This window comes from Pinus tabuliformis, chromosome Q, assembly GCF_031772625.1.
Source record: "Pinus tabuliformis cultivar Carrire ecotype Pingquan chromosome Q, CPIR1, whole genome shotgun sequence".
NCBI classification, from domain to species: domain Eukaryota; kingdom Viridiplantae; phylum Streptophyta; class Pinopsida; order Pinales; family Pinaceae; genus Pinus; species Pinus tabuliformis.
Genome location: NC_142296.1, coordinates 376,378,135 through 376,392,932, shown reverse-complemented (window position 1 = coordinate 376,392,932; position 14,798 = coordinate 376,378,135).

Sequence of the window (14,798 nt, the reverse complement as noted above, 5' to 3'; positions counted from 1 at the left end):
GATAGACCATTCCATATTGGTTTTAATTTTCTTAGGATCTACAACTATCCCTTCTGATGAAATTATATGTCTGAAGTATTGAATTTGATCACTATTAAAATCACATTTAGTATACTTAGCGTATAATTGATGTTCTTGTAAGATCTGTAACATTATCCGTAGATGTTCCTTACGTTCCTCTAAGTTCCTCGAGTAAATAAGAATGTCATCACTAAAAATCAGAATGAATTTGTCTAAGTAAGGATGGAAAATATCATTCATCAAATTCATAAATGTTATTGAGGAATTGGTAAGCCCAAATGGAAAAACAACAAATTTGTAATAGCCATAATGAGTCCTAAACATTGTCTTACAAATTTTCTCTTCGTTTATTCTTATATGGTGATAACCTGATCACAAATCAATTTTAAAAAATACAATAACACCTTTAACTTAATCAAATAAGTTGTTAATCTTTGGAAACATGTATTTATTTTTTATATTTAATTTATTTAGTTTCATGTAATCAATACGCAATCACAAAGTGCCATCATTCTTCGTCAAAAATAGCATAGGGGCTACCCAAGGGGACACACTTGGGCAAATGTATCCTTTCTCAAGTAACTCCTGCAACTTCATCTTGAGTCCTATTAGTTCTGGTATGCTCGTGCGGTAGGGAGCTTTCGACACAAGGGTATCTCTTGGGACTAACTCTATTGTGAAGTCAATATCTCGCTTATGAGGAAACCTCAACATTTCCTCTGGAAATACACGAGCGAATTCTTGAATGACTGGTATATTTTGCATATTGGCTATCTTATCTTTGGAATTGGTATATCTTAATTGAACAACATATATTTGACAACCCTTCGTGATGAATTTTCCTAACTAGGTAGTTGTAATAGGTCGTAACTTAACAGGCCTTTTAGTTCCTTGAATTTCATATCTAATACCCTCATCAATTAGGAAACTAATGGTTTTTTCCTTACAGTTCACTAAGGACCAATGTCCTTATAACCTATCCAATTAACACATGATAGGATCCTAAGGGAAACATATTTAAATTCACTTTAATTTGTTGTCCCACTACTTCAACAGGACAATTCTCTACTTTAGTAGTCACTCTTGTTTTAGCCCCAGTAGCTAGCTATACTAACAAGAGGTTTTTTAATTTCTTGGCTTCCAATTGACACGATTCAACTATTTTTGGATTGATATAATTCACGGTTTCCCGTGGGTCTATTGTAATGGAGATAACATGGTTAGTTATTTTACATTCTAGTTTTATCATCGTAGGTTGATATTCAACCAGGTGATCCTCTAAAGCAACATTAATTCTTGGTATATTTCTCACCACCTCTCCTGTTGGGTTGTGTTATATTCTTTCCATGACTAACCTACGTAGTGAACCGGGGGGTTAGAGGGCCCCCCCTTCGTTGCGCCGATTGTGCAGCGGGGGGGTCACAGGGGGGGCGGCAACCCCTCCTGTCTGGGGGGTTTGAGGGGGGCGGGTAGCCCCCCTCTACCGCTGCCCCGGGAATTTTTTTTTGTTTTTGGACCCTATATTAGGTTGGGCGAACCTACCTATGGTTTTCGGTCCATAGTTTTGGATGCGATGGTTTTCGGTCCATGGTTTTGGATGCGATGGTTTTCGGTCCATGGTATTGGATGCTTCGGCATGTATAAATATGTATTGTAACATTGAAAGGAATATAATGAAAAATCAAGATGGTAGTCTTGTTTTGGGATCCAGGGGAAAATCTCTGTGTATATGTGTTTTATGTGTTATGCTCTCGCATTGTTTATTTTCTGTGTTTTAGAATTCGTATGCAGGTAATTTCTGTACAGGTTTAAAACCTACATTTGGTATCAGAGTTGTTTTGGCTTCAAGGGGACGCCTTTGTTGCTGAGGGGTTTCGCTCGGGCCTGTGGTAGACCCTGTTCAGTGGGAGATCTGCGAGATCGATTCTGGTGGTGAAAGAAGATGGCGAGCAGCGGAAAGATAGAGATCGAGAAGTTCAATGGTTAGAGTTTTGAGTTGTGGAAACTCAAGATGGAGGATCTGTTGGTGGATAAAGATCAGTGGATCGCAGTAGATCCAGGTATTAAACCAACAGGAGTGACCGATGAAGAATGGAAGAAGTTGGATCGGAAGGAAAAGAGCACAATACGATTGTGTGTCTCAGTTTCAGTATTGTTGAATGTATCAGGGGAAGCTACGGCGAAGGCTTTGTGGGACAAGTTAGGGACTTTGTACCAATCTAAGTATCTGGTGAATAAACTGTTCCTGCAGAAAAAGCTTTATAACCTGAGGATGAAAGATGGAGACTCGGTGACAGAGCATATGAACGCATTTAATACTGTGGTAAGTCAGTTAGCATCTGTTGATATTAAAATTTCAGATGAAGATAAGTGCATCAATTTGTTGTGTTCTCTACCAGATTCGTGGGATAATCTCGTTATTGCAATAGGTAGCAATGCAACTGCTTTGTAGTTTGATGAAATAGTCTCAGCCTTGCTGATGGAGGAGATGAGACGGAAAAATATGGAGAGCCAGAATGGTGATGCCTTGTCTGTACGAGGACGGTCCCAGAATAGAAACAAAAATAAGTCATCAAGTAGGAGATCTAAATCTAGAGGGAGATCTAAATCTCCAGGAAAACCTTAAAGGTGGTGTGCTAGAAATGCGGAAAGGAATGGGCACTTCAAAAGGGATTTTAAATCTAAAGCTCCTGATAAAGGAAAGGGATCTGATGATGCTCCTTCTGCAGAGGCGAAAACCACCTCAGATGAAGATGGGGATGTGTACTTGGCTTCTTCAAGTACACATGTAGATCATGAGGCATGGTTGATTGACTCAGGTGCATCCTTTCACTTCACTCCCCATAGAGAGTGGTTCTGCGAGTATCAGAAATACGATGGCGGTGATGTCTTCCTAGGAGATGATAGGAAGGCTAGAATCATTGGTCGCGGAAAAGTAAAGTTGAAGTTGCAAGGTGGAAGGGCTAGAACACTTCCGAGTGTTCTGCATATTCCTGCATTGGCCAGAAATATGATTTCTGTAAGCAAGTTGGATGATGCAGGTGTAAAAACAGTGTTCAAGAAGGATACCTGCAAGATGATTTGGGGAGCACTGGTATTGATGCGAGGAGTTCGGACTGGAACCCTGTACAAGCTGCAAGGTAGCACTGTTGTTGATGTGTGCAACAGTTCTGTGGTTCCTGAAATTGGAGCTGAAAATCTAATGGTCTCTGGAGAGAAGACCATGCTGTGGCATCAAAGGCTTGGAAATATTGGAGAGAAGGGCTTTCGAATACTTCATGGTAAAGGTATGGTAGAAGGTATGAGTAATAGCTCTCTGGATTTTGATTTCTGTGAAAATTATGTTTATGGGAAGCAGAATCGGGTGAGGTTCCCCTCTGGTGCTAAGAGGGCGAAACAGATATTAGAGCTTGTGCACAGTGATGTGTTTGGACTTGTGAAGGTTCCATCACTGGGTAAGTCTGTGTACTATGTATCATTTATAGATGACTTCTCAAGGAATACATGGATATATTTCCTTAAGAAGAAATCTGAAGTCTTTGACAGGTTTAAAGAATTTAAGGCTCTGGTGGAAAATCAGACAAAGAAGAAGATAAAGGTGCTGAGGACAGATAATGGTGGAGAGTTTTGCAGCAAGGAAATTGAAGAATTCTGTAAGAAGTGTGGTATAGCACGGCAGAAGACTACTCCATATACACCTCAGCAAAATGAAGTCACAGAAAGAATGAACAAGACGTTGATGGAAAGGGCAAGAAGCATGCTCAGTGGTGCTGAGTTAGGACAGGAATTCTAGGCAGAGGCGGTGGATACTGCATGTTACTTGGTGAATAGGTCACCTTCATCAACATTGGAGGATAAGACTCCACAAGAAGTATGGACTGGTAAGAAACACTCTCTTTCACATCTGAGGGTATTTGGATGTGATGCATATGTACATGTTCCAAAGGAGAAACGAACCAAGTTGGATAGTAAATCTGAAAAGTGCATCTTTATTGGGTATAAGGATGGTTTAAAGGGTTATAAGCTTTGGAACCCAGTCACACGGAAGGTCTTGTACAGTCGAGATGTGGTGTTCAGAGAGGTAAAATATGTTATTAGACATGAAGTCCAACCAAAGGAACCTGAGAAGATAGAGTTTGAGCTAAAGGAGGAAGAATCAGACTCTACAATAGAGGAGGAATCAAAAGATGAAGAGCCACAAACTCCGGCTCTGAGAAGATCAATTCAAGAAAGAAGGCAGCCAGAAAGGTATAGTCCATCTGCTTTCTGTTCAAATTTTTCTTTGTCTGTTACTGATGATGATCCCAGAACTGTGAAGGAAGCAGTGGATTCAGAGGATGGAAAACTCTGGAAAGAGGCCATGGTTGATGAAATGGCATCTTTGCACAAAAATGAGGCTTGGGATCTGGTGGAGTTGCCAGCTGAAAGGAAACCCATTGGCAGCAAATGGGTGTTCAAAAAGAAGACAAATGCAGAAGGGAAGGTGGAGAAGTACAAAACTCGGTTGGTAGCAAAAGGTTATTCCCAGGTGACGGGAATTGATTTTGGTGATATTTTTTCTCTTGTTGCCAAGGTAACTTCTATTAGGTTACTTTTATCTGTTGCTGCTGCTTTTGATTTTGAGGTAGAATAGATGGATGTGAAGACAGCATTTCTTCACGGGGATTTGGAAGAGGAAATCTACATGAAGCAACCTGAAGGCTTTGTGGTGAAGGGTAAGAAAGAACTGGTATTCCATAAGAAATTTCCTATTGATCCCAACCAGTATGGGATGCCTTATGTCATGGTCACATGGATGTGATATGAGTATGTCGTGGTAAATCAACCATCTTCTTCAACTCTAGCACTTAGGAGGATTGACTATGTTGACGATGAGATTCCTATTTCAGAATTCATGGGGAAGCTTCAAAACCAGATCTATAAATATGTCTAACACTCACACATGTCAAGGTGGAAAGCATATGAATTTAAGCATTCTTGTGATGTATTCCAACCAAGCATAATCTTATAAATTGTAGAATTTTTTGAGAATTACATATTTAATCCTCAGACAGAGATACAAAGTGTGTACTATCACATGGACCGGGTTTCCATATTCATCCATGTTCTATACAAACATACACAATTAAATGTTTAAGGTAGGGATAACACTAACAAGTCACGTGATCTCATTAAGGAGTATCACTTCTATATCAACGATGATTGTGAGAATGACGCATTATTCGTGCAACAATGATTTGGCCTGATTTATGAATCATTCAAATAGAATTATATATCATTCAAAAAGCATTTGATTTGGTCAGATGGTTGTACAAGGAAATTCAAGTCAGCATGCAGTTTTTATTGGTTGAGTTGGCTAAATAACGAGACAAATATTCAACATACTTGGATCTTTTTTGAAACAAGACATGCAAAGGGTGAGCATGGTGGTGTAGGTGATTGTTTGAATGAGCACTTAGGAGGTACCAAATGAGCCATGATGCATATCAACTCTAATCATCAGTAGAGGTGGTCAACTAGTGTAGCTCCCATTCATGACATGAAGGTCATGAACAAATTAGGCTTGTGCGTGGGTTCTTCTGGAATGTTGAACTTGGAAATATGAATAGATCCATTCCTTGGTATTGTAATACTATAGAAGGCACAAGGGAATTACACTCAGTGTAGAGTAAAGACATGGGGGAAATATTTTCCATAGAGATAAGAAAATTTACATGTTTTTGTGAGTTTTTCATTGGTGCAGATGGATATAAACTTGATCAATATGGACAACATGGGTACGTGAAACGATTGAAATATTTCCCTCTTAATCCAACCAAGACTTCATCCAATTTTGACATTGCAATATATGCATGTTGAACAGGCCGACATTTCACTTGATCATGGTCGATTCTCTGTTGTTGTGAGGGAAGGTATGCAACATCCATCATTAATGGTTCCATCTATATAAATTGAAATCTCAAACACATAACTAATACATATTTTATATTTTGGTTGCAGGAAAGGTATTTGTTGTCACTGCCCCCTCAATAAATGAACATAATATGGCTTACTATTTGATGTGATGCACAAGGGTAAAAAGCAGGTTAATGCAACCATATAAACATGGACAATTCACATACCAAATTTGTGGCATGGTTGTGATGGGTCGTTTTTTTGAAAAGGTAAGAAAACAAGGTGGTCACATTATTTATAGATATTTTATGCCTAAATATATATCTTGTCAATATTATGCATACATATACTTTGAGATATGTACATTGAAGCCAATTTGGAATATGTACTATAAACATATACATTTTGTAATGAAATATTTATAACTCATTTTTTCCAAGTTTAAATTCATTTTTCTTATTTAAATCCATTGATATTATCATTTTGATCCATGTGTATTGTAATGAATCCATTTTAGTTAATTTTAGGTATCAAAGTGACTTGCTTGGTAAGATTGTACTTATTTCTTAGTCCATGAAACTAGAAATCAAAATGTTTTTTTTGCAAAATCTTACTTCTTGAATTTTGTAGATCCATATTCACAGTTTGATGGTGACTACATAATGTTTTTACTTCATTATTCTTGTAAACACCATATTCATGGCTTGTTTGTGACTACATAATGCTTTTTTTAATGCCATGCAGTTTCAATTTTATTACATATGGATTTGTTATAAAATTTTATTTTTCAATACCATGGAGAGATAATTTCATTATAGAATATAAATGGAAATTATTCACATAATATGGATGATAAAAGTCATTAAGTACCAAGTGAAATTATAATTTAAAATATAAATAAGTATTCTCGTATGGTAAAAGGCATTTTTCATATAAAAATATGGTATTAATATTTGGAAAGTTTTTCCCTCAATACATCAAAGAAAATGAGCATGTAAATACTTACACACTTAAAATACCTAAAACCATTGAATTGATTTTATTATGATTGTTATATTTAAAAAAATAAGTTATACTATAGAAATAACTAGTGAAATAATTAATATCCATAAACTGAAATTTAGTGAACATCCATAAACAATAATTAATAAACATACATAAACTAAAATAATGAATGTAACCATATACAGTCCACATGAAAATATATTCAAAATACATTGCATGAACATCCATAAACTGAAATAATAAGCATCCATAAACTAAAATAGTGTTCAAGTATCCATAAAATGTCCATATGAAAATATACAAAGTATAGTACACATGTGAATGTGCCCTATGAAATGGGCCTAAAAATATACAAAGTATGTGGTCTAATTACCACTGCCCCCATGTGACCTCTGGTCAAAAATGATGTCTAGATCCTGATACTGCAATATAACAAATTCAAATTCAAATTAATTATCATTATTTACATAATAAAATGTAGAAATAAATGAATTTTCACATTTAATTACTTATGAATCTGCTAACTTGACTCAAATCCAAATGAAAGGTGTGTGGGATAGGGGTCTGATCAATATGAGTTTGGTACTCCTATGCATGTGGCTCAATGATTGGGACTAACATCAGGATCGCCTCTATACCTAGCAAACCACTCATGCAACCAAATCATTGCGTCCTAGACACCACCTTGCATTTGGGCCTGTGTACAAAATGGAAAAGATAAATTGTAAGTAGTCTATGAATTAGTTAGCACGCGTGTAACTTAAAAAATAAAATGTTGAAATATTAGAAATAAAAAAGTTTACCTCAAATGCTAGTCCATGTGGCTCTACATAGTGACTCTCCTCCATATGAATGTGATGACGTGGAGGTGGAGGTGTTAGAGACTCCATGGAAACGTACACTGATGGAGGTTTCTCTAGATGATCAACCGATACCTCAAATGACCTCATAAGCTCATCCATATGGCCCTATGTCTACATGTTATCATGAAATTATTAATATAAATGTAATTTGATATGAACTTATTAATATAATTAATGTATAATTTGACGATAAGAGTCTAATTTTTTCTATATATGTACCTCACATGCGTCATGTTGGTCGTACATCCTTCAAGTTTCATAGATGGCATCACGACATCTATGTGCATATGCCAAAATCTAGTCATGGGGTAGAATCTCGAGCAGTTTAGAAACAACAAATTTAACTAGTGAACAATAATGGTGGTGGTCTACTGCTCTCTCCATGCAATGTAACATGTGCATCAACCAATGTGGTTTGTATGATCTCCGAAATGGTATCCTTGGTCTCAACATTGAGCTATGATGGGTCCTCTAGCTTGGTCAGCGATACCACGCTCTAAGATGGTGGTGGTACGAATATCAGAGGTGGTGGTACATGCACAGTGTCCCTACGAGCCTCAAGATGATCATAGCTACGTCCCCTTCCAGATCGATAAAACCATGATGTGATGCTTATTTAATTTGGCCTCATATGTAGCATGAACTCCACATATAAATGTTGTGCAAAGTAAAGGGGACCTAGTTATGATGGGGGAAATGAACCCAAGCTCCAATGAATCAATCATAAACAAAAGGATCCACATCAAAATTTCTAAAATATTTGAGTGGAATCAGATGATGATGTCTTACACGACTTAGAGGGATGTCAAAGAACTCCCCACACGCATCAATTTCCTTGGTGGTGGCTTTCACTACATGTCAATCATTTATGCCTCTAACATCATACCTCCTAGTATTTTGTATGGCATGTAGGAGGCCACTCTATGGGCCCGCCCTCTAATAAGCATGGATCAACTAATTGATACTCTCCAACATTAGAGTAAAGCTACGTCTAATCGACGATCTAGGAGCAAGGATAATTTTAGGGGCGAATGTTCGCCCTTTGGCGAAATTAAGGGGTTTTAAATTTTTAGTGGGCGAATATTTTGTATCATAGTACATTTTTACAAATCACCTCAAATAGCCCACCTTATTTTAAGGGAGAGGGTAAAAAAGGTAAATTTAGCCCTTGAAATTAGGACTTACAACCTTCCGTTCACCCATTTTCAATAATAGGTTTTATTTAAGTGAATCCATTCGCCCATTTTCATGAATAGGTTTTATTTAAGTGAATCCTATGGGCCAAATACCATATTTATAAAAGAGGTATGGTAAATTAATAAAAATATAAATAAATGAGAGGTATGGTAAATAAATAAAACATTTTTTATATTTACTCCATAAGTCACCTTATATACATGTAACGGTGTAAACAAATAAAAATATAAGTAAAGTGGAGGTATGGTAAATAAATAAAACGTCTTTTTATACTTACTCAAACGGTATGGTAAATAAATAAAAATATAAATAAACTAGACGTATCGCAAATAAATAAAACATCTTTTTATATTTAGTCCATAACCCTCGTTTTATTTATGAAGGCTCAAGAAAGAGGTTTTATTTAAGTGAATCCTATGGGCCAAATACCATATTTCTAAAAGAGGTATGGTAAATTAATAAAAATATAAATAAACGAGAGGTATGGTAAACAAATAAAACATTTTTTTATATTTACTCCATAAGTCACCTTATATTTACGAACACTCAAAAAATGGGTTATATTTAGGTGAAACCTATGGCCAAAATACTATGGGACAAATACCATGGACTAGATTGTTATTAATACCATGCAAAAAACCATTATTAACCCTAATATTAGAATTAATAAAAATAAAAATGGCACACGGTATTGACCCATGGTATTCACCAAAATGGCACATGGTATTGACCCATGGTATTCACCTAGAATGTAGCCTATTTAAATGGGGGAATTAAACCAGCATGTAGCCTATGCTAAGATTCACTAGGAATTTACAAAGGTTTATTATTTAGTGAAAGACTCGCCAAGATCTTACAAGATTTTATAATTGAGTAAAATATTCGCCATGCCTGGTGAGAGATTCGCCAAAAAATTATATATACATATTATATTATTGATAAAATCGCCTTCCATTTTTCCTATATACCATGGAGATTCGCCCATTTATTATATTTATAAATTTAGGGGGGGTTCTTAAAATTTTCCCTGGAACCATTGTGTTAGATATTTTTCCTTGAATTTTTTTTTGAAAATTATCCCAAGTCACTTCATGTTCATCGATTCCCCGAACAATCCTAATTCCTTCGCACCATATGGTGGATTTACCTTATAACTGGTAAATTGCCAACCTAACCTTTAAATTTTTATTTTACTTGTAAATATAAAAGTATTTATTCATGTTATTTATCAAGGGGTCAAAAAATTCCTTCGCCTCTCCATCAAACGTTGGGGGTTTAATCTTCTTGAATTCCCCTTGAATGCAACTTTCTGTCTCTTGGTCCCTTTTCACCAGAATTTTTTTTAGATTCATCATCATTATTATTTTGGCTCCCTCAGATTATAGATTGTCTTCGCTATGTTGGTGTGTTTCAACCCTATTTTCGTTATCAAGACTTGGATTTGGATTTGTTTGATTTTTTCTATCAAAAAGACTCTTCATGATTCTCTCTTGTTCTTTCCTTAGTCTCTCATTATCATCCCTCAAAATGTTCATCTCAACTTACAATTGTTGAACTGTTTCTAGGAACACCACATTTATATTGTGGGGTTCCTCTCCCAGCGAAACCCACATTTCCGGATTAGCTTCTACAAATGGTACGGGTCCAATTCCTATAGTTGGTCTCATTGGTGGTGTGATTCTAGCTCCTCTGTTCATCATGTTTCCGCTATGTGCATCATTAACAAATTTTGTTATTTTCATAATTTCCCAAACATGGCACAGTGTTGAAACTATGGCTCTCATACCACTTGTAACACCCACCAATACTCACATTAAAAAATAAAAATAAATAAAAATTGTATTGTACTATTACTTACATTTTATATGGTTTTAATTTAAATTTGGCATAGCTTCATACATAGATTTATTTCTTTCAATATGTATAAGTTCTATTAGCTCATGGTCATATTTCCCCTATACATAGTTGCACTTCTTTGATTATTTTTCTTTACCGCAAGTGCAATGTTATCTATATACTTTGAAGTTTACATTGAGATTATAAATAAAAAATTGTTCCCAAGCCATAACCCATACGATACCCTCTATGCTTGCTATTCAAATGACTAAGGTTCTCAAGTGAATTCTTGCCCTGCAACGAGTGGTCTCTCGAATGTTCCTCGATTCTAGCAGTCATGCAAGAGGGGGTGAAGGATTTGATGGGAAAGCCTAGGTGGCATCCCCTTTGTCATCGATCTCCAAATCCTAGATCTGACAGCCTATATTCTCTATGAGATGGTTAAGGTTACTATCTCCCACTCTATCGTTGCATGGTGCAGTCATTTATGGTTCGACGTGGGTCGAGGGAAGGCTCCACAACCCACTGTAAACCCTATGTTCTATGAGGTTATCAAGAATTCTTTCCTTAACTATGCTTCTGAGCAAAGGTAAGTTATCTCTAACAGTTTTCCATATCTTGAATTTATTTACTCGGTGTTCATACCCATGTCAACATGAGTTTCCAATTCTATAGGCGACACTAATTAAGCCTTTCCTTTTATGGCTTCATGATCTTAGGTTTCTAGGCAGAAAGGATGCTCTCGAGCTTGCAATGGCTAAATGGAACACTTGTTATTCAAGGAGTGAGGTGAGAACCAATTGAGTTAGTTGGAGAGGGTTTTTATTTTTCTAATTGCTTTCCAATTGTGAATGTTTGACACTAATGGTTTATGGCTGGCCTAGGACGAAGGTTGACTACGCCATCAGGTGAAACAAGACCCCAAGGTAACATTATAATTACCCATATTCTTCCCTCTTGATACCATTTTCGATTTATGATGGTTTTGTGGAAAATATCTATTGCATTTTCTCCTTATGAAGTGCAGGTGAGAACCAGGCATTATCTGTAAGAGAGTATAGTTGGGTCAACCATGTCTTAAAATCTCTCTAGTTTTTCATCTTTCCTTCCATTCTTTTTTAGGTTATTGGTCGACTTCTTTTTGCGGCTAATCATGGGAACAACTTAGGCATGCACGACATCACTCTGTCATTTAATTGTGAAAGTCATTTCTCCTTCAATAGACCATTAGAGTAGACTTTTCATAATGTCAGATTAGCTCTTTTGCTAGGTTTCCTTTTGAACCTTGTGATAATATTTATATACTTTATCTAAATTATAATGTTGTCAATGGGTTTGCCATAATATTCAACACTTTTTACGACACCTCTTTGATAGCATCTTACTAAAGACCACCTAACCTAGGGTTTTAATTGCATGTAAACTTTACATATATGTATATGAATTCGACTCGTTACTTTCTTGTATATGTTTTGGTATTTCATTAATTCAATTGCTAAACTTTATACAATGTTTGGAATACATGTGAAGTGAATAAACTGAAAACTGCAATGTGCATTTCCTCTCATAGTTCAGCTTAGATTTATGAACAATTGTATTTACTCTTCATTGTACAATTTTATGGTTGGTTTCTACATTGGTTGATTGGTTACTGTATAAAACTCGAGTAACTTTTGCAAGCTCGACTACAGATGTGATAACTCTGTTATTGGTTTAGACGCAGTCTTATAAATCCTTTGTTATACAGAGAGAATCCCATTCTTCTTTAGAGTCATATACGATCTTAAGTATTATAAGCAATTTACAAATATTTATAGTCCACACAACTTCATACATAAGCACATTTCGTTCCTAAGATCACTTAACTAGCCCTATTTACTTACTCTTAAAAGAAATTCATGTTTACCAAGAGGACAAAAAATCATAATGCTCACCAAAATCACAGAGTTTTTGGAAAGTAATTGTACTCATTTGTTTTAGTCAGAACAATAAGGAATTCAACTAGGAGAAAGGGCACTCCTTACAACCAATGGGAATGACAATTATATCTAGTGCTCCCCTCAAGCTTTTCAATTTCCAAAACAATAGACAACATGGACCTACTAAGGTATATTCTTAGGCACAACATAGTCCAACCAAGAATTTAACAGACCAAGCTTTGAGTCCAGCTTAAGAACACCCTTATGGCAACCTTCTACCCACCTTAACTGTCTTGTTCAAGGTTTTTCCAATCTCCTCTCTTTTTCTCTTCTTCTAATGCCTTTCTTGGCATATTCTTTTCCCATTGAGATATTTTATCTCTAGAGAAAGAGAAAGAGAAAGTAATTGTCTTCAATTAACTAGTAATTGAAAATTTCATCTAGAGTCTTTTCATGTGAATTCTAAGACTTATAATTAAAATAAGCTTTTAAACGCAAAAATTCAATAGATTTTTTCGCTAAACCCATAAATTACCAAATCTGATGCAGTAAGCTGAGGTGTTAGGTGTTACAAAACGAAAGCTACCCACCTACATATTCATTAGTGGTGCTCATGACTTTTCCTTCCATTTTCATATTCATAATAGCGTGACTGATCAGCAGATATTCATAATGACATCACTGTGCTTCCCGAGAGCTGTTCTCCATGAACTTATCTTCTTCAATTATTCAGCATCCGTATTATCTTGCATTCTTGAAAATAAGATTGACGAAAGAAATTCTGTCACTCTGTGTCTGGACGATGATGTTTTGACAAAAAAAGAATTCAAAATTTAAGACAATAACTCCTCCAAATTTTCAAATAATATATGTCTATTTCACATCAAGATTTTTTGTCAGACTGTTGATACGAATTTTGAATGGAGTTTCCTTGATTGACATTCTATTCTCTTTTTAAAAAAGTAAATTATTATTGACTTTCTGTAACAACCGAATTGAATTTTTTGAAATGATGACAAAATATTGCGATTTAGAAGGTGATGATGATATGTCGTGGTGAAGATTCCCCACACATCAGAACGGAAAGTGATAGAAGGTAGAGTGACTTATAAAAAAAAGATATTAAAATATAAAAGTGCCTTAAATAATGATCGAGTAAAAATAATATTTAAAACATGTGTATTTATCAACTTATTAAAATATTTATAATTTTTAAATTTACCATATCACTCCTTTTATTTTGGAAATCGATATCATGTATCTAATCTGTTTCGGTTTCAGTGGCATTCGTTGGATATCTTCTCTTCATTCCCACGCTAGTCGACTGCTTGCAACCATCGATTGCTTGCACACGTGTTTCGCCATGCAGTAGGTTAAAACCAAAACGGACAGTGACGATGTAGCCGATGTCGGTCAATTTAAAATTTTAACACGATGAATCATGGTTGATTCGAAACGGGTCAACAAATGAAATATCATGTGATTTAGGTCGAATTTTTTTCTTAAATTTGATATGGATCACAAAAGCCTCAATTCAACAATTTTTAAATTTATCATATTGATCATTTCATTTTCGACTATTATAAAAAAGTTAATGACAAGGTATTTATTTTCATTTTATTTTGAAATAAAATTTTTGGAATTTTAATTTAATCATCAATAGTAATGATTAGAAATATGGTAAAATTTAACTTTTATATGATATTTTAAAATATTTTAAAAATATTTTTATAGGTAATTATTAATTTAATAATAATATTTAATGTTTCCTAATATTCCAAAATATTCAGTCACATATCAAAAATTCAAATTTATTTTAAAATACTTACATCTTTCTTACTTTTTAATTAAATTGATTGATTAAAAAAAATATCTTATTAACATGAGTTATAGTTTTTTTAACCAACCTAGATTTTATCTTAACTCCAACCTATCAAATGCTTAGAGGAATTAAATCTCTTTCCACTCTAAAAAAAGTTTGGATCTCAATAAAATAGATTTTACATGGTGTAATTGCTAAAAAAAATTAATTATCTTACTTTTATTTTATTTTATGTAATTT